Genomic DNA, 20,049 nt, shown 5'->3' on the forward strand with positions numbered 1-20,049 from the left:
TGAAAACAAATACAACTTAAAGGAGTTTTGTCAAACGGGGTTGCCAAGAATAAAAACCTAACAATCTCCCCCTTTGGCAATGCCGTGACAAAACACACCTAACAAATAAAATCCTAAACACCCCAACCCTTACAGCCAATAAAAACAAACTTCTTTCTCAAGGTCATGATCTGCAAAACAACTATTAGTGCCACAATCTCCAAAACAACTATTAGTCCTACAAGAGTATATGAAAAAGCAATAGACATATGACACGATTATCTTGAAACATGAGATGGAAAACATGAATAGATGAAAACTAAGACTCATGAAAAACAACTCTCAAACAACAAAAGCAAGATCATAAACCACACAAGCAATGATATGACGATGTAAATACCAGGAACATGCAAGAAGGAAATAATTAGCAAACAGTGCATAGCAACATGCAAAACAACTATAGCCAATCTCCCTTACCAAACAAATCAAAGTGTTCATGCTAACAAACTCTTGCAATGAAAAACCAAACTCCCCCTCACTAAAAGCAACCACAAACACTGAAAACAGTGAATCAAGAAGAAAAACAACAAAAATAATATGGTGGAGCAAGCAAGAAATCTCAGATCTGTACCTTAAAACACACAAGATTATCCAAGAAGCACAATTACCAGTAAACCCAATGTGCACAGTCTGTAGAAGATTCCTCATGAAAGAAAGTGATGCATTATGTGAAAAGCATAGATCCCATGATAAAAGTGTGTGTGTGACTCTTGGAGTTCGACAAACACTAGATTCAATCCTAGTAGTGATCTGAAAGTTAGACCTCCGACAAGAGAATCTAAGCACAACAAAGGAAAGTCAAACCACTAGGAATTAAGGGGTATTTGGTGAGTAAAAGCGGAGGCTCCCCCTCAATCAATGAATCCCTCTTTTTTTTTTTTTTTTTCTTTTGCACATTTTTTCCTTTTTCTTTTTCTTTTTCTTATTCTTTTGCACACTCATTGGCAGCTGACACACTCAATAGTATGGAAACCGAACCAGAGAAGCATGGATAAAATAAGGATGGCCTGGTTGGTGACTCTGAGGTAGCCTTTTCCTCATGGCTGGACAACAAAGAATAGAGGGGAAAACCGTGGAGATGCAAAAAAGATGGAAGATGGTTAAGAGACTCAATATCACCCATGATATGCTAGTATAGGTCAATTCCTCTAGAAACGCAAAAGATCAATGACAGAAGTCCATAGAGAAAAAATAATCACTAAGGCGGAAGACTCCAAAATTTGCTAATCCAAGAGTGTGTACAGAATGAGACATATTAATAAAAAAAACACACACTCCAAAATGAGTAATGACCACAGAAAGCATACACATATTAACATGTAATGGATATTCTCATCAATTCCAATATGCATCAAGGACTTCTAAAAAATTTCAAGCTTGCAAAACCATACTAAGAATTTTTATTTTTATTTTTTTTTGAATTTTTTCCTTTTTTTTTTCTTTCAACAATAAAGCAAGAAAAAAAATGAATAAGAACACATTTTTTTTTCTAAACAAAGCAAGACAGAAAACAAATATGCACACATTAAACGACTCAAAAAGAAAAAAACACACAGAAACCCAAAAACAAAAAAGAATAAACAAATTAACATAAGTCAAGTTTTCTCACCCAAACCGCTTTAGTATGAACAAAGTTATGAGAATTGCGGTTCTTGGGTGGTGTCTTGACGTTGTGGTTCCCTTCCTTTTCAATGGGAACCTGTCTCGACGTGGTTTCCAACTTTCTATTTCTAGGTTTGGACAAATACAAACTCGCTCTATGTTTGGTCTCAAGCACATCAAAATAATGAGGTCTAATATGACCCTTAACCTCATTACAACCAATGAAGTGTCTCTTACCCCACGAGATGTTGGAATTTCTTCCATCTATTTGAGACACTTTCCCATGTAACTTATAACAATAAGGGTGAATATGACTATGCATACCACAATGATGACAAATAAAAACAGGGTGTATAGGGTGTACATTCTTTTCTCTGACCTTACCAACTTTAGGAAGATTGAGAAGTCTTTCCTCTCATTGAACCTTGTGCTCCCCCTGCCCTTGAGTTCTTGTATCATGAGCTGTGGATGCACTCTGTTTTTGCTCTTTCTTATCACCAAAGCCAATGCCACTCTTGTTAGAACAAATTTGTTGAGACCCAATGATATTGTCCAAAGTCTTTGATCCTCTGTTCCAAAGACCAATGGTAGCCATAGCACACTTGAGTTCTTCCTCTTTCTTGATCATTAGTTCTTCCAAAGCAACTTGAGACATCTCGAGAGTTTCAATTTTTTCTTCATATGTTGCATAGATTTGTTGTAGCTCGTTCCTCTCTGTCTCACAAGTCAAGAGTTTTGCACAAACAGCTTGTCGATCATTAGCTATCTTGATGGCATCAATCCTACCCTTGGAAATCTCCTCCTTTAGTGTAACATTCTCACTTTCACATGCTGTGAGTTTCATAGTGAGTTTGTCATTCAATTTGGATAACTTAAGAGATTCCTTATACAACTTTTCATAAGCTTGCTCAAGCTCTTCATCATCACATCCCGAGGATTCATCACTAGTGGCATTCTCAACCAGGCTCTTCGGATACTTTGTTCGTCCCTCAGTTTCGGAAGCCGCCATGAAAGCAAGGAATTGTTTATGTCCCTCTTCGCCTTGATCTTCGTTGTCACTTTCATCTTCATCAGATTCTGATTCATCATCCCAAGTGATAGCAAGAGCTTTCTTCTTCTTCAAACGAGTGGGGTATTCTGAAGCAAAGTGGCCAAATCCTTGGCATTCATAGCATCGGACTCTTTTAGAGTTCTCTTGTATCTTTCCTTTCTCCTTCTTGGCTATAGAATTAATTTTGAGTTTATCTTTGCCTTTAGATTTATGAGTATGAGTAGATTCCAAAAGTTTAGGATTCTTTTTCAGAAAAGATTTTTGAAATTGTTTTATAAAAGCATCTGTAATCTTGGAATCTATCTCACAATCCTCATCAGAATCCTTTTCAACTCTATGAGCACTACTATAAGCAATAGTATCTTTTTGTTTCTTTTTGAAATTCCTATGTGCTTCATAAGTTTGGAGATTTCCAACCAAGTGATCCAGCTTGAGGTTGTCAACATCTTGAGCCTCCTCAATAGCCGTAACTTTTGGTTGGAACCGATCGGGCAAGGATCTCAAAATTTTTCCCACAACTTTGGATTCTGGTATTTTTTCACCTAAATTGAAGCTGGAATTTACAATGTCACTCAACTTCGCATAAAATTCATCAAAGGTCTCACTATCTTTCATTGAAAGGTTTTCGAAACTAGACGTGAGCCTTTGAAGTTTTGAGCGTTTAACAGAAGGAGTGCCCTCATGAATAGTTTGTAAGAAATCCGAAGCCTCTTTTGCAACTTCACAATTGCAAATTCGACTAAACTCTTCAGGTGTGACAACGCAAAAGAGAGAATTGATAGCTTTACTATTCCAGCTACTATTTTGGTAATCAATTGTGTCCCACTTTTCAATTGGTTTGGAGAAAGTTACTCCATCAATGGTAATTGTCGATTCAATCCACCTATACATGACAGATTGCCAAACTTTTTCATCAATAGATTTTAAAAATGATCTCATCCGAGCTTTCCAAAATGAATAATTGGATCCATCAAGTAGGGGTGGTCGAAACATAGAATTTTCCTCACGAATTGAATCCATTATCACAAATCAAACAAGATCTCGCTCAAAAGTTTTAAAAAACAAACGAGCAACCCGCTCTGATACCAATTGAAAAATCTAGAAATCCCTTAGATGTTGATTTGTGATTATGTATCAATTTTAAGTAGTATATAACAATCCCAGCCAAACAATCAGGACAAATCGACACAACGATTTTACGTGAAAAAACCACAATTGGACACCTCCAATTGTGATAAAAAAACCACGGGCAACAGCCACAAAACAATCCACTAAGAAGATATAAAGGAATTACACAGGTATACTCTCAATTACCTAGCGAATCCACGCCCGAATTGAACCAACCTCTATGTGCCTCTTCCAACCCCGTCTTCACCTTGGAATTGTCTTGACGATGAGCCACTCTGGAATCCACCAAAGCTTCAGGCTCGAATTCTTCAGAATCCACCGAAGAACAACTCTCTCTTTTGTGTAGAACAAACAAACAATCCTTTGATGTATACTTTTTAAACCATGAGTTGAATACTCAATCAAAACATCAAAGAAAACCAGCAAAATATCCCCAGATATAAACCCTAGAACCCAAGAAGAATATCTGGAGAAGTTACCCTAAAATCTGACAGAAACCCGTACTTATAGAAATCTGGGACTGCGAAGCTCGCTCGAGCGAAGAGTCTCTCGCTCGAGCGAGGAACCAAAAATGCGTGTTTTCCATAAGTACCTTCGCTCGAGCCACACAACCTTCGCTCGAGCGTACATTCATCTCTTTCAGGTTTTTACACAGACGCAACCTTTGCTCGAGCGAGGACTTCTTCACTCGAGCGAGCAAGGGCAGACATGCAACTTTGAATGCAATTTTGCAAAGTGGCAATCTTGAAAGGCAGCTCGATCCCCGTCATAATCAGCGAAGTGGCAATCTTGAAAGTTTCTCTGCAAGGCACAATTCGGGTTGGATTCGCATCTAAACCCACATAGCCTCACTGAAATAAAAAGTGTGAAAACAAATACAACTTAAAGGAGTTTTGTCAAACAGGGTTGCCAAGAATAAAAACCTAACAATAATCTTGAATGTTCTGAAATTATTCCTTTGTTCTGCAAAGCTTCAAAACATCACAAGCTCATAGAGATAAAGAATGTTACCTACCTCATTATTGAGGCTGACATGTCAAATGCTACGAGTACATAGACGTGAAGTAGTTGCAAGCAAGGCTATTTAAGTAGTTTCTACTACGGAGCTGCTCTGTTTTGTTCAAGTGATGTTTCCAATGAAAATTCAAGTGGAAAATGCTTTATATATACTAACAGAGATCATCTCAATGAAGGTCAATAGAAAGTGCAGTCAATAATCAATTTGTAATCAAACTGGTATCTAGACTCGGAGCGTTTTTTGGTCTCTTTATTATAATTTTCATCTTTGTTTTCCTTGGGGTAAATTACAAATACACCGCTTAAGATTTGTTTAAAATACAAATTGTCCCCTGTGGTTTGAAAAATTACAAATACGTCATTGTCAGAATTTTTTATTTAACAGAATTAATTGAAAAAGTAAAATTTCTGACTGTTTACCCATACAATAATAAAATTATCTAAATTATTAATTGAAATAAAATTTTAACATTATTAAAAACTGTTAATTAACTTTATGATTTATTAATAAAATGACCTATTTGTTATGAAATTAGAAACCTTAGGGGGCATAATATAATTTCTAAAACCACAAAGACAATTTGTAATTTAAGTAAATCTCAGGTGGTGTGTTTGTAATTTACCTTTTTCCGTTCCAAGGTAAAAAAGAGGAACTAATGAAACCAAGGAGGATTATTTAGATCAAGAAGTGCCGGGAATGCCCATGAGATTCTCTTATAGAATTGAGCTCAAATCACTGACTGATATAATTTCAAAAGGAAACTTTGGCAAGGATGATATGGATATTGGTCTTTGCAGTGAAGCATCTTGATGGCTTAGGCCATGTCAAGAAGTCTTTTTTTTTAGCTAAACAAGTCAAGATAATAGGCAGCACTCACCATCTGAACTTGGCTGATTGGTGGAACATTGTGTTGAGAAATCACAAACTTTCAAGGCCTGTTTGGTAACTATTTCGTTTTCAGTTTTCAGTTTTCAGTTTATATTTACAAAATTTTTAAAAACTATCATAAAAATTTGTTTAATAATTTTTTTTTTGTTTATAAATGGTTGTCTCAGTTTATAAATTTAAGAAAAAAAACATAAACTCAAAAAATAAGTTTACGTTAATTTTTAAACAGAAATTTAAAAATTTGACTAATAAATTTTTTTTTTCCAAAGAATTTTTGCTACCATGACTTGTTAGTCAAGTAGAAAATAGGCATTATCATAGAAAGCGCATAGTTGGAAAAAGTTTTGCTACCATGACTTGTTAATCGGTGGGTCAACATATAAAGAAGAATTAATAAAAATTTAAAAAGATTAATTTGTGGCGTGCATCTTGCATGGTCGACTTAAGACTTACTCTGATTTTTTGTGGGGTTTGGTTAAAAAAGAAAAAAAAAATTATCATTTAAAAAAAAAGGTACAATTTTTAATTGGATGGTAACTTATCATATTTAACTTAAAATTCAATTTTTAACTTAGTAAAATGTTAACAATGAGTGAAATCTTACATCATGCATTGCTTGAAAGGTGCAAAATCCAAAGATGACTGGACCATTAGATCAATTAAACTGTCGACTAAGGTCCATAAGAAAATTTTAAAAAAATTTAGTGTTGAGGACTCTAACTTTTTAAAGATTTATTTAGATAAAATCTTATTTTAATATTCAGTTTAAGACATCTAATTATCTTGGGCCACTAGTGATAATATCATAAAATTTCTCAAATTAGTATTTACAAAAATAGGATAATTTTAACTAGTGTGGAATGATTTTTATCATGTGGTGGGTCAAACTCAAAAGAAAATAATGATAAAAAAGTTTAAATGTTATTTTTGTGCAAGTGCAGTAGACCACAGAAATTCTAGAGTTGGAAAAAATAATTAATGCCACATGACTTTTATAACTTTGTTCAGACACTCGTTTTATTGGTGCAATAATACACATAATATAATAGTATAAAAATTTAAACTTCATATTTAAAGCAATGTATTGGTTTTATCTTATTTGAGTGAAAAACATTTTTAAATGATGGTGAAATGAAAAAAATATTTTTTTAAAAAAATATTTTTCTATATTTAGTAATGGTGGTGAAACGAAAATGAAGGTGGAGGTGGTGACATGGTGGCGGGGTGGTGGCGGCGGAGAAGTGGCTATTGTGATGGTTGTGTGGTGTGATGGTGGAGGTGAGAGTGGCAGTGGAATGTAGTGACATTAGTAAGACTTTAGTTCGAAGAACGTTTTCTGTCTTTTAAAAGTAGAAATATTTTCTATCTATACAGACTTGTTTTCTGTTGACCACGAAAAATGTTTTTCATTGACTTTTTTTATTTTATTTTATCAAATATTAGAAAATATTTTTCGCCCAAACAAAATGCAGGTAAAATGACAAATCTTTACTATTTTATACCAAAAAGGCGTGCGTTGTTGACCTACTCATAGGGTGAACAAGTTCAGACTCTTTATAATGTGGTGGGTCAATCTGAGTGTAACATGTCATTTTGTTTTAAGAGTAGTCTAGACTCATTAAAAGTATGAAAATTTATCCATAAATTCCATTTTGAGAAATGATGGTCTATTTAGTTTTAAGAATTTTTTTATAGACCAATTAATCCCATTGATTTAGAAAATGTAGATATAAGATATTATTTAAAAATTGAATTTACAGTTATACCTTTATTTTTATTATGTTTCCTTTTCTTTTTTCTTTTGTACTAGAAAGGTAAGATACACAATTTATGAGAATTAAATTTGAGATTAATTTTTATATGAGAATCTTTTTTATTTGGAAAACATTTCAAAATGAGTATAAAAATGACTTGAAATATAGGATCTTCCAAACATTCCAAAAGGATGTCTGATTATTCAAACATTTCAAAATGAGTACAAAAACTCCTTAGTAAGCTTTGTGCAAATGTATAATTTTAAACTGTAATACTCTAATGTAATATTCAAATGTAACACTGTAATATAACACTTCAAAAAAAATCCTTAGTATACCTTTATCAAAGGTAACATTCCAATATAGCACTTCAAATGTAACACACACAAAAATTCCTAGTGTTCCCCAACGTAATATTCTAATATAACACTCCAAAAAAAAAAAAAAAGATGTGAAATTCTTCAAACCAATCCAAAAATAGTACAAAAATTCATTTTCAAACTGTGAGTATTACGTTTGGAAAAAAAATACACTAAAGAGTTTTTTTGGAGTCTTATGTTGTTACATTTAGGAAAAGTACACCAAGACATTTTTTAGTGTGTTACATTGAAGTATTATGTTTTTGTTCGTAATGTGTGATTTGTTGCACGAGGAGGGAAGATCCAAAACCTCTATAGTGAGAATTGTCCAAATGTATAATTTTACATTTAGAGAAACCCACTTTTATCCTTAAAAAATTAAATCCAAACATGTGAGTGACTAGGCTTTTGTGTAATTTCCACTTTAATAGGTCTTTTGAGTTCATAAGAAAAAAGGAAGAACTAAATATTTCACAGGATCACATTTTGAAATTTATTGGTGTTTCACCCTTAAAAGTAACTAAATCAACCATTAAAGATTGATTAAAATTTTGACTTGCAGTCCTATTTTTCAAAATGTGTGGTCTATTTCGATTTTAAAATTTTTTACATTGATATAAATTGAATTGTCCAAAATATTATATTATATTTAAATATTTTTAGATTTTAATTTTTTATACATTAGAAGATAAGTGACTAATAATATATGTTTTGTAAAGGAAGACATTTATAGAACAAGTTTACTCATTTTTCCTCTTTTTTTCAATGTAAAATTTTACAAATTTTTATAAAAAACCGTTAAAATCTCGTGAATTATTTCTTTATACCAAACCAACAAAACCGAATAGTAGTATGTATGTGGTGTATTTGAGTTTATTAACCAACAAAACCAAATGGTTGAATGGTTTGGTTCGATATCAAATTTTTGGGCAAATTACAAACACACCTTCTGAAATTTACTTAAATTACAAACTATCTCTTATAATTTTAGAAATTACATTATATAGCGATCCCGGGTTTACCCTTGTTATACCGTGATCCGGACATGTGTCCGTGGATGTTGGTAGTTGTTTATTATTTTGTTTACATCATTTTACTTCGTATTTGAGTTATAGGATGTGTTGGGCGGATTTGTTTCAGGTTGGTTGAGTTTAGAAACCAAAACTAGTTGCCCAGATGTTTGGCCTGTACGCTCGAGCGGAAGTGTTGGCGCTCGAGCGGAGATTACACCCATTCAGTATTTTCCTGTGTAGCGTTGTACGCTCGAGCGTGGTATTGGCCGCTCGAGCGGGGTTGTCTGAGTGCCGCTCGAGCGTAGGGTTGGGAGCTCGAGCGGAGGCCTGGTTCTGCAAAAGTGCTGGGCGAGTGCATTCTGCGCTCGAGCGGGAGGTTGGCCGCTCGAGCGGAAGTCTGTGAGTGGCCGCTCGAGCGGGGTGTTTTACGCTCGAGCGGAGACCTGGGTTAAAGTCCCGAAGTTGTGACTTTTCAAATCACTTTTTCACTTTCTCTTCTCTCTCTTACTTTTCCAAAATCACCATTGTTGAGCCTCTCACTCTAGACTCTACCTTCTCTCTAGGTTTTGATCTAGTAGGAGTGATTTACTCACCTTTGGCCTTTACAAAAAAAGTTGTTGATCGTCGAGGGCTTCATTTTAATCTGAAAATCTCGGGTTTTGGAGCACGTTGGGTTTTGTCGTCTTCTCCTTTGGGGCTCCGAATTTGAGGTAGGGATAACCTACTCCTCTCTATGGGTTTTGTCTTTAAATTTTGGTATTTTGAGATGTTGGGCTTGGTTTGGTAATTTTGTGAAAGTTTGGGGCTTTTGTGTAATTTTACAAAAGTTGGGGTTTTATTCATAATAAACCTAGATGCATGTTTGGCATAGAAAAATGGAATGATTGTTGAATCATTGATGAAAATGGGACCTAAGGGTTGAAATGGTAATTATGGAAAATGGCCTAATTACATTGTTTAATTAATTGGGATAATTAATTGGTGAGAAATGAGGAAATGAAATGTTGATTGAATATCCATTTGTGCATTTATTTTCTGTTTTAGAAATAACTGCTTTGGGCTATCGGTGGAGGATAGTCGAGATTGTTGTAGACAATGCATGATGATTAGGTAAACGGAAACTAATCAATGGAATGTGTCATGGAACTTGACGGTTGATAGAATACATTAATTGTGTGTATTGTGTGATTGTATATAGAACCAATGTGTTTATATACGTTATGTGTAGAGGAGGAGATATGGGATGTACTCCGCGGTTTAGGGGAAGATAGGGGATGTACCTCTAAACCGGATAGGTATTGGGAGGAGATAGGGGATGAACTCCGTAGACAGAGCTCATATGCTTGTCTAGAGAAGTGAAGATAGAGCTCATATGCTTATCTTTGTGAAGTGTGGATACAGCTTGTATGCTTATCTGTGGATATTGTTGATATACATATCTGTTGTAGAATGTGGATACAGCTTGTATGCTTATCTGTGGATATTGTTAATATACATATCTGTTGAGAATGTGGATATAGCTTTTACGCTTATCTGAATGTGAGATATAGTTTTTATACATATCTGTGGAAATGATGATAGAGCTAGCATGCTTATCTGTTGAAAAAGGGAAAATGAAAAGTAAATGGGACTTGTAAGTCGTTGACATAAATATGTAATTTATGTGATTGTATCAGTGTTGACCAACTATCAATTGCTAATGTTTTAGTCATTGTCCATGGTTGGTTTAGTGTATTTCTACTGGGCTGTGGCTCACCCTATATGGGAATATCATTTTCAGGTACAGGAAGCATGCCACCTCCAAGGACATAGCTGGGAGGCTAGTGGCGGGCATAGTTTTGTCGTTTTACTTTTGATGTATTATATGTAACTTCAAGCCAAGGGCTTAATGTGTAAACGAGTTAGAACTCTTTGTTGTAACCAAGTGTTAACTTGGAAAGCTGTAAGCCCATAGGGCATTTTGTTATGAGGTTAACATGCAATATTTAATTAACGGAACTCTAATGAATATAAGAGTGTGGTTAATTTATATGTAAATGCATGTCTTATCTGATGGGTTTATTGTTATTATTTTGAGGGCGTTACACATTATGCCCCCTAAAGTTTCTAATTTCATAATAAATAGGTCATTTTATTAATCAATCATCAAGTTAATTAACAGTTTTTAATAATGTTAAATTTTTGTTTCAATTAATAATTTAGATAATTGTATTATTCTATAGGTGAACAATTAAAATTTTCACTTTTTCAATCAATTCTATTAAATAAAAAATTCTGACAGGAGATATTGTAATTTTTCAAACTACAAGGGGCAATTCGTATTTTAAGCAAATCTCAAGGGGTGTATTTGTAATTTACGCAAAACTTTTTCTCTATCCGACCAAACCGCACCACTTATACCTTAATTAAATATTTAGATTTGAGATAGAATTAATTCAAATATATTAAGGTGATCTTGAAAAGCCAAAGATGTTTGTGAGTTGAAAATTTTATTTCTTTCTCAAGATTCATGTAAATTTTTTCAATACATTTAGAACCTCTAGCTACAATTTATTTATTTATTTATTATTATTTTTTTTAATGGTATACCATATCCATATATATTAAAGTAAAAGAGGATTTTTAAGGAGAAGTATTCTTATAGCTCTAACGTCTCAAATTAAAATTCTTAATTTTTTATTTTAAATAATTAAAACAAAAATTGTGACGGCCGGGTTCCTTCCTTTCTCTTTCTTTCTTTCTTTGCTTCGTTCTCCATTTGCCATTGTTGGATTTGAAATGACTGGGATGGTTCCCTGGATTGGAATTCTAGTGTTTTTCTGTTCGGTGTTGAATTTCGCTTGTTCCAGAGGATGCGTGGGTGAGTCTGGAGTGCCAGGAGCGAAGCGGAATTTTTGGGTGGCTAGGCTTGGGCCGCACATGCGAGGCCCTAGGCCGCACGTGCGGGGATGGCCCGCACGAGCGGCGGGTATGGCCGCACGAGCAGTGAGGTTTGACACCCAGGTTTTGCATACTATCTAAGGGTGCACGAGCGGATAAGTGGGCCGCACGAGCGGCCAACTGGGCAGTCCGTGCCCTGTTTTCTTATAACGTTTTGGTCCAAATATATATCACCTCTAACTCTTTTTTCTCTCATCCTAAACCTATTTTCTCTCCTCCTTCTCTCTAGAAAACACCTCAATTATAGCGATCCCGGGTTTACCCTTGTTGTACAGTGATCCGGACATGTGTCCGTGGATGTTTGTAGTTGTTTATTATTTTGTTTGCATCCTTTTTACTTCATAATTGAGTTATAGGATGTGTTGGGCAGGTTTGTTTCAGGTTGGTTGAGTTTAGAAACCAAAACTAGTTGCCCAGATTTTTTTGGCCTGTCCGCTCGAGCGGAGATGTTGGCGCTCGAGCGGAGATTACACCCATTCAGTACTTTTTCCTGTGCAGCGTTGTACGCTCGAGCGTGGGGTTGGCCGCTCGAGCGGAGGTCTGGTTCTGCAGAAATGCTGGGAGAGTGCATTCTGCGCTCGAGCGGAAGTCTGTGAGTGGCCGCTCGAGCGGGGTGTTTTACGCTCGAGCGGAGACCTGGGTTAAAGTCCCGAAATTGTGACTTTCCAAATCACTTTTTCACTTTCTCTTCTCTCTCTTACTTTTCCAAAATCACCATTGTTGAGCCTCTCACTCTAGATACTACCTTCTCTCTAGGTTTTGATCTAGTAGGAGTGATTTGCTCACCTTTGGCCTTTACAAAAAAGTTGTTGATCGTCGAGAGCTACATTTTAATCTGAAAATCTCGGATTTTGGAGCACGTTGGGTTTTGTCGTCTTCTCCTTTGGGACTCCGAATTTGAAGTAGGGATATCCTACTCCTCTCTATGAATTTCGTCTTTAAATTTTAGTATTTTGAGATGTTGGGGTTGGTTTGGTAATTTTGTGAAAGTTTGGGCTTTTGTGTAATTTTACAAAAGTTGGGGTTTTATTCATAATAAACCTAGATGCATGTTTGGCATAGAGAAATGGAGTGAATGTTAAATCATTGATGAAAATGGGACCTAAGGGTTGAAATGTTAATTATGGGAATTGACCTAATTACATTGTTTAATTAATTGGGATAATTAATTGAGAAGAATGAGGAAATGAAATGTTGATTGAATATCCATTTGTGCATTTATTTTCTGTTTAGAAATAATTGCTTTGGGCTATCGGTGAAGGATAGTCGTGATTGTTGTAGACAATGCATGTTGATTAGGCAAACTGAAACTAATCAATGAAATGTGTCATGGAACTTGACGGTTGATAGAATACATTGACTATATGTATTGAGTGATGGTATATAGAACCCACGTGTTTGTATACGTTATGTGTAGAGGAGGAGATAGGGGATGTACTCCGCGGTTTAGGGGAAGATAGGGGATGTACCTCTAAACCGGATAGTGTTGGGAGAAGATAGGGGATGAACTCCGTAGGCACAGCTCATATGCTTGTCTAGAGAAGTGAAGATAGAGCTCATATGCTTATCTTTGTGATGTGTGGATATAGCTTATATGCTTATCTGTGGATATTGTTATTATACATATCTGTTGTAGAATGTGGATATAGCTAATATGCATATCTGAATGTGAGATATAGTTCTTATACATATCTGTGGAAATGATGATAGAGCTAGCATGCTTATCTGTTGAAAAAGGGAAAATGAAAGGAAACTTGGTCTTGTAAGTCGTATGACATAAATAGATGATTTATGTGATTGTATCAGTGTTGGCCAACTATCAATTGCTAATCTTTTAGTCATTGTTCATGGTTGGTTTAGTGTATTTCTACTGGGCTGTGGCTCACCCTATATGGGAATATCATTTTCAGGTGCAGGAAGCATGCCACCTCCAAGAACATAGCTGGGAGGCTAGTGGCGGACATGTTTTGTTGTTTAACTTTTGATGTATTACATGTAACTTCAAGCCAAGGGCTTAATGTGTAAACGAGTTAGTACCCTTTGTTGTAACCAAGTGTTAACTTGGAAAGCTGTAAGCCCGTAGGGCATTTTGTTTTGATGTTAACATGTAATACATATGTATATGAAACTCTAATGAATAAAGGAATGTGGATGGTTTATATGTAAATGCATGTCTTACCCGATGGGTAAATGTTGTTATTTTGAGGGCGTTACATCAATCACCCAAAACTCTTTGATTCTTGTGATTCTTGGAGCAAGATCATCAACATTTTCCCTCAAATCTTGAAGATCCAAGGCTAGGGCTTCACTTGGTGGGTAGAAATCAAAGCTCTCTCATCCATCTAAGCTAGGGTTTTTCTTCTCCATCTTCTCAAAGGCTTTGAGGTAGGGATTTCTTGAGTTATATATATAGTTTTGCTATTTGGGTGTTGATTTAAAAATATTCTTGTAGTTTTGTGCTAAATTTTAGATTTTGGTTTCAAAATGTTGAGAGTCTTGAAAATGGGTTTGAAATCTCTATCTTTTACTACTTCTTGGGGGTTTCCCTCTATAAAACTCATGATGAAGGATTATGATGGAGTTTTTCTTAGAAGTGATGAAATTTTGCTTTCAATGGAAACCCTAGAAATTGGGGCTTTTGAAAAATAATGAAGATGCCTTGAAATTATTTATTTTCTTGTAGAAAAAGGAAGTATGAGAGTAAGTCTCACCAAATGTCTAATAAAATAGCAACTTCATGATGTATATATGTGTTGGAGACTAAGCCCTCTTTTAAAATTCATTGATAATTGTATAATTGTGTAAAGTGGTAGATGTCAAGTTGTTGAGTGCCATAAGTGATGTGAAAATGCTTAATCGTAGTGTAATGGAAAAGTGAAATGAATGATGGCATGTTAGCCATATTGAAAGTTTGGTCATGATGAATTAACGTTGAGGAATGGTTGTGGTGTGTCGGAGACACATGGCTATTGTGTGAAATGAGAAATGGTAATTATGCGTCGGAGACGTATGGGTACCTTGTGGAAGAACATGGTAAGGAGGAAATGAAAATGTGATGTTGAATATTGTTGTAGACATGTTTTTGAATATAAAAGAATGCTATGAGTTAGTAGTTATTGCATCATATTCTCAATTGTTTTAATGTCATTATTGCATATCACGACATGAGTTGGAAAAGCATTCATTTTGGGAAAGATCATTGTAATGAGAACTAATGGAAATGCGTATGGGGTAAATACGTTGGTAAGTCCGGATAGGGGGTGTAGATGAATTTGATAAGTTGGCCTGAGTGTCCAGGGTGAAAGACCCGAAAGCCGCGCGGATAGGTGTCGAGCCTTCCGGTTAATACCGGTAAAAATGACAGTTTGGTAGTGCTCGTAGAGTCTACTTGCAGACACCATCCTAGGGATTACCAGTGTCGTATTTACCGCCCCTGTTGATCTAAATATTGAAGGTTTGAAATTGATGAGATTGCATAACATTATTGAGAGCATGGTGATTTTAAAATAGCGCATTGGATATTATTGAAAACATGATGATTTTGAAATAGTGCATTGAAATAAAACTTCCCTTCATTATTGGCACTTGCATGGCATTACATATGAATTTTTAATGTTAATGGAATTGGCATAACTGTATATACTTTATGAGAAATCTCTACTGGGCTTTATGCTCACCCCTATGGGAATTGGTACAGGTAAAGAAGTGGTGACCCCGCCAAGCTAATGGCGTAGGGATGTTTTGAAGAAGAGTAGTTTAACTCTTATTTTGTTGTGATATCTTTGGTAAGCCAAGGGAAAATATGTTTAGGTCCATGAGACCATTATGTGTAACCGGGCTATTGCCTTGGAACTTGTAAGCCCTTGAGGGCCTTATTTGTTGTGATTTAATGATTTCCTTTATATGCTATAGAGTTATGTACTAGTTGTAAATAAATGTATAATGGCATGTGAGAACACTTGGTAAACATTTGGAACTATGTAAATGAGCTTGGTTAATATCTCATCTTTGGAAGTGGGTTGATGTAATAGTTATGAGGGTAGTTTATGTGGGTTTATTTTCGGGGCGTGACAAAAATTCTATTGGCTAGCTCTCATTTAAGCATTAAAAAAAATTCAATATTCCTTTATTTATGGCTTTTAGAAAAGTAATTTAATCTATTTCAAAATTCAAATTTGAGAGCTAATAAATATGGCAAGTAATCTATTAATTTAAATTTAAAGTTGACACAATATAAATTTAAAATTATAATTATCTATCTCATTATTTATGAGTTTTATAATGAACTAGATTTAAAAAAATAAAATAAACAAACAATAAGATAAGTGTATCAACTCTAGAAAAAATTATATCAAAACTTCAAATTCACATCAAGTACTGCATATTTGATTATTAAAATTGTTAAAATTAATGATTTTATTGAAAATAAAAAATTCATTATATTTTAAAATAGAATATATGTATTTTTTTATTGGTGTAGAAAAAAAATTCTTGTTTTGTTGTTTTATTTTTTTAAATCTTATTAGTTAGCCCATCAACCAATAAAATTTATAATATATAATTGCCAACTCTATCGCATAATTTATGGTTTGTATTGTGATTTATTTATGGATAGATTACCCTTTGTCCTTTCTATATTTGGCCATTTTCTTATTTTGGCCTTTCATGTTTCAAATTTTTTTTAATTTACTCCAGAAGCTAATTTATATCTAAATATAGACAAAAAAAAATAACACATTAACAGTCACGTGACATAAGACAATTTTATTATTCAAACCCAAATATCTATATAATAATATATTTTTTATATTATGTGGTAGTTAACGTGGTAGTTAAGAGTAAATTGGAAAAAATCTTGAAACATGAAAGGTCAAAGTAAAAAAAAAAAAAAAAATTAATGGCTACAATAAAAAAATGACAACACATAAAGGGACAAAGTGTTACCCTTTTATTTATATATACCTGTAAAATAGAAAAATCCAATATCTATCTATAACTATTTCACTATATGTAACTAATCTATGTCTCTATTTTTTTTTTTTTTTTTTTTTTTTCCGTTAGCCATCATCACTATCCGTAACTAATCAATCTATATTGAGCTGATGTTGATTTTTTAACAAAAATATAAAATAGATGAATCAATAGATAAGATATAAAGATTGGAAACGAAAGAATAGTGAGTAACGTGAAAGAGAATAGGCAAGATTCACACACGAATTTATGAAAATTATATTATTATTTTACAGGTTTGAAACAAATTTCACACACAAATTTTATCTATAGTTATCTATTTCATGTTTTCTGTATTTTTATTTTTAACATCTCTCATTTTCGCTTTGCTCATAATACATGATATTGTTTGCAAAAAATATACACAAACAAATTCAATAAATAAAAAAAAAGAAAAAAAATACAACCATATTCATGCGAAGAAAACAAAGATATTTTAAAAAAAAATTAAAAACAAATCTACAATTTGTTATATGAGTTTACAATTTTTTTAATTTTTATATTTAAAAAAATAAAATAAAAAATACACATAACAACTCAATTTCTTAATTTTAAGGTTTTTAATTTAAAGTCCTTCATATTAAGATTTTATAAGATCAAAGGCATACAATATTTTCATAATAGTTGGGGTCCCTCAACATTTTCACAGATAAATTTCAGTACAAAGAAATTTTGAGCACAAAGAACTTTCGGTTCACAAACAAATTTTTCTGTGAAGAGAAATACAGAGAAATTTCACAGAGAAAATTTAGAGTGAATGAGAAATTTCTATGTTATGATCATAGAGAAATTCAGAGAATTGTCATAGAAAAATTTCAAAAAATGAAGAATAAAAGAACAATGATAATGATAATAGCAAAAAGGAAAAATTAGTCTAAGGTTCCTCTCCTATTTTTAATAATGAAAGAGATCCACAATATTATTTTATGATGTCTAAGGTCCCTCAATCCCCAACACCCATATATCACAGAGAAATTTGATTCCCTTAAATCAAACTGCCTCTCCCTCTCTTCTTTTCTCTTTGCTCTTCTCTCTCCGACGAACTTTACCTCCATCATCGGAGTTCATCGTCGTCATTTGTACTGGACCGGACCGGATACAGTAATCAAGTATATGACAGATGGTATGCTTCTGAGAGAGATTTTGATTGATGAGAATTTATCTCAGTATTCAGTTATAATGCTTGATGAAGCTCATGAGAGGACAATCCACATTGATGTCCTTTTTGGATTGTTGAAGCAGCTTGTAAAAAGGAGACTTGACCTTCGATTGATTGTCATATCTGTCACATTAGATGCAGAGAAATTTTCAAGTTATTCCTTTAACTGCAATATCTTTACAATTCTTGGAAGAACTTATCCGATGGAGATACTCTACACCAAATAGCCAGAAAGTGACTACCTAGATATATCTCTAATCACTGTTATAGAGATCCACTTGACAGAACCTGAGCGTGATATCCTCCTCTTCTTGACTGGTCAAAAGGAGATCTCTCTCTCTCTCTCTCTCTCTCTCTCTCTCTCTCAACTCATACACATATAAACATCCATGTATATAGTATGAAGTTAAACTGTTTGACAAAATGCTTCTTAGAACTCCAAAACACATAACTGTGAGATTTGGTTTGACAAAACTCTTTTTAGAACTGTAAAACATATAGTTATGAGCTTTGAAGCCAACTTGTTTGATAAAATGTTTCTTAGAAAAATAATCATAGAGAAAAACAATTACAATTTTCTCTAGTTTGTTCAAAACACAGAGAAAATTATAATTGTTTTTTTGTTTCTAGGTAGCCCAAATTTCTCTGGTTTGGTTTGATTTTGAATGACCAATAATAAAGAAGTTTAGATAACCAAGAAATATTTCCTGGTAGGTAACTAGAGAAATTCTTTGATTTTGAATGACCAATAATGGCTATGAGAAATTTGGAGAATCAGAAGCTTCTTTTGCAACCATATATCCAAAGAAAAAAATAGTTTAGGCTAAGGTGAGACTTGAACTTACTTTGTCCAAAGAAATTAGAGTGGGAAATCTAGAGAAATTTGGCGAGAATTTCTCTGGACAGTGGGAAGTCCAGATAAATTTGAAAAAAAGTCCAGAGAAATTTGAAAAGAAGTCCAGAAAAATTTGGAGAGAATTTCTCTGTACAGTGGGAAGTCCAGAGAAATTTGAAGAGAAGTCCAGAGAAATTTAAGTCCAGAGAAATTTGGAGAGAATTTCTCTGGAGATTGAAATTTCTCTGGATCAATGTGTGAGGGACCTTAGACATTATGAAAATATTTGATGTCCTTTATGCTATAAACTCTTAATACCAGGGACCTTAAAAAAAATCCCCTAGCAAAAAATAGTAGATTTTTTTTTTGTGCTTATTTTGGCTTTTTTATTTGGTTTTTAGATTCTTCTACACAAGATAAACTGCAAAAAAAATAAAAATAAATAAATATTAAAAAAAATCGAAAAAAAGAGGTGTCTTATTTCGGAGTTCCAATAGAGCTGGCATTCTTTTCAACTATATAATTTAGGAGGGTCATTTTCATGAAATTCTAAAAAATTACTTAATTTTTTGAATCTATTCCATGAGATTACAAAGTACAGGAAATTCTATATTCTATTATGTATTTTTTAGCTATGTTATACATTTTTTAAATAAATATTACCAAAAATGAAATTACACATTTTATAACAATATTACATATTTTTGTAATAATATTACACCTAAAATACAAAAACCAAAAGGATTTCAGTTTTTAATTGAATAACTAACCCTATATTAATTCACAAGATTATTAGGTAATGTTTGTAATAATTTTCAAATCATGATTTTGTTTTTAAATCATGATTTAAATGAAACATGTTAATGAAACAAATTTTTGAAATATAATTCAAAATTACTTTCAAAGCTCCGCTCTTATTTTATTTTTATTTTTTTATTATTAATCAATCAATTATTCACTTTTTTTCTCTTATCTCTCCTCTTACATTCTATATATTAATCAATATATATATATAAAAAAATTACAGATCATCCCAAAACTATTTTCAAAACTCATAAACAAATAAATTTTATCTTTTCAACAAAAACTCAAAATTCAAAACAAAATTCCACAGTCAAATCATTATTCTAAAACTAAATCAAACAAACCCTTAATCTCTTCGCTATGAATCCTACTAACCAAACAGGGCCTAAGAGTGGTTTTAAGGGTGATTTCAAATGCACTTTGTCGTGAATTGGGATCCTCCACTTCAT

This window comes from Camellia sinensis, unplaced genomic scaffold, assembly GCF_055761805.1.
Source record: "Camellia sinensis isolate YWXY unplaced genomic scaffold, ASM5576180v1 Unanchor12, whole genome shotgun sequence".
Taxonomy (NCBI): domain Eukaryota; kingdom Viridiplantae; phylum Streptophyta; class Magnoliopsida; order Ericales; family Theaceae; genus Camellia; species Camellia sinensis.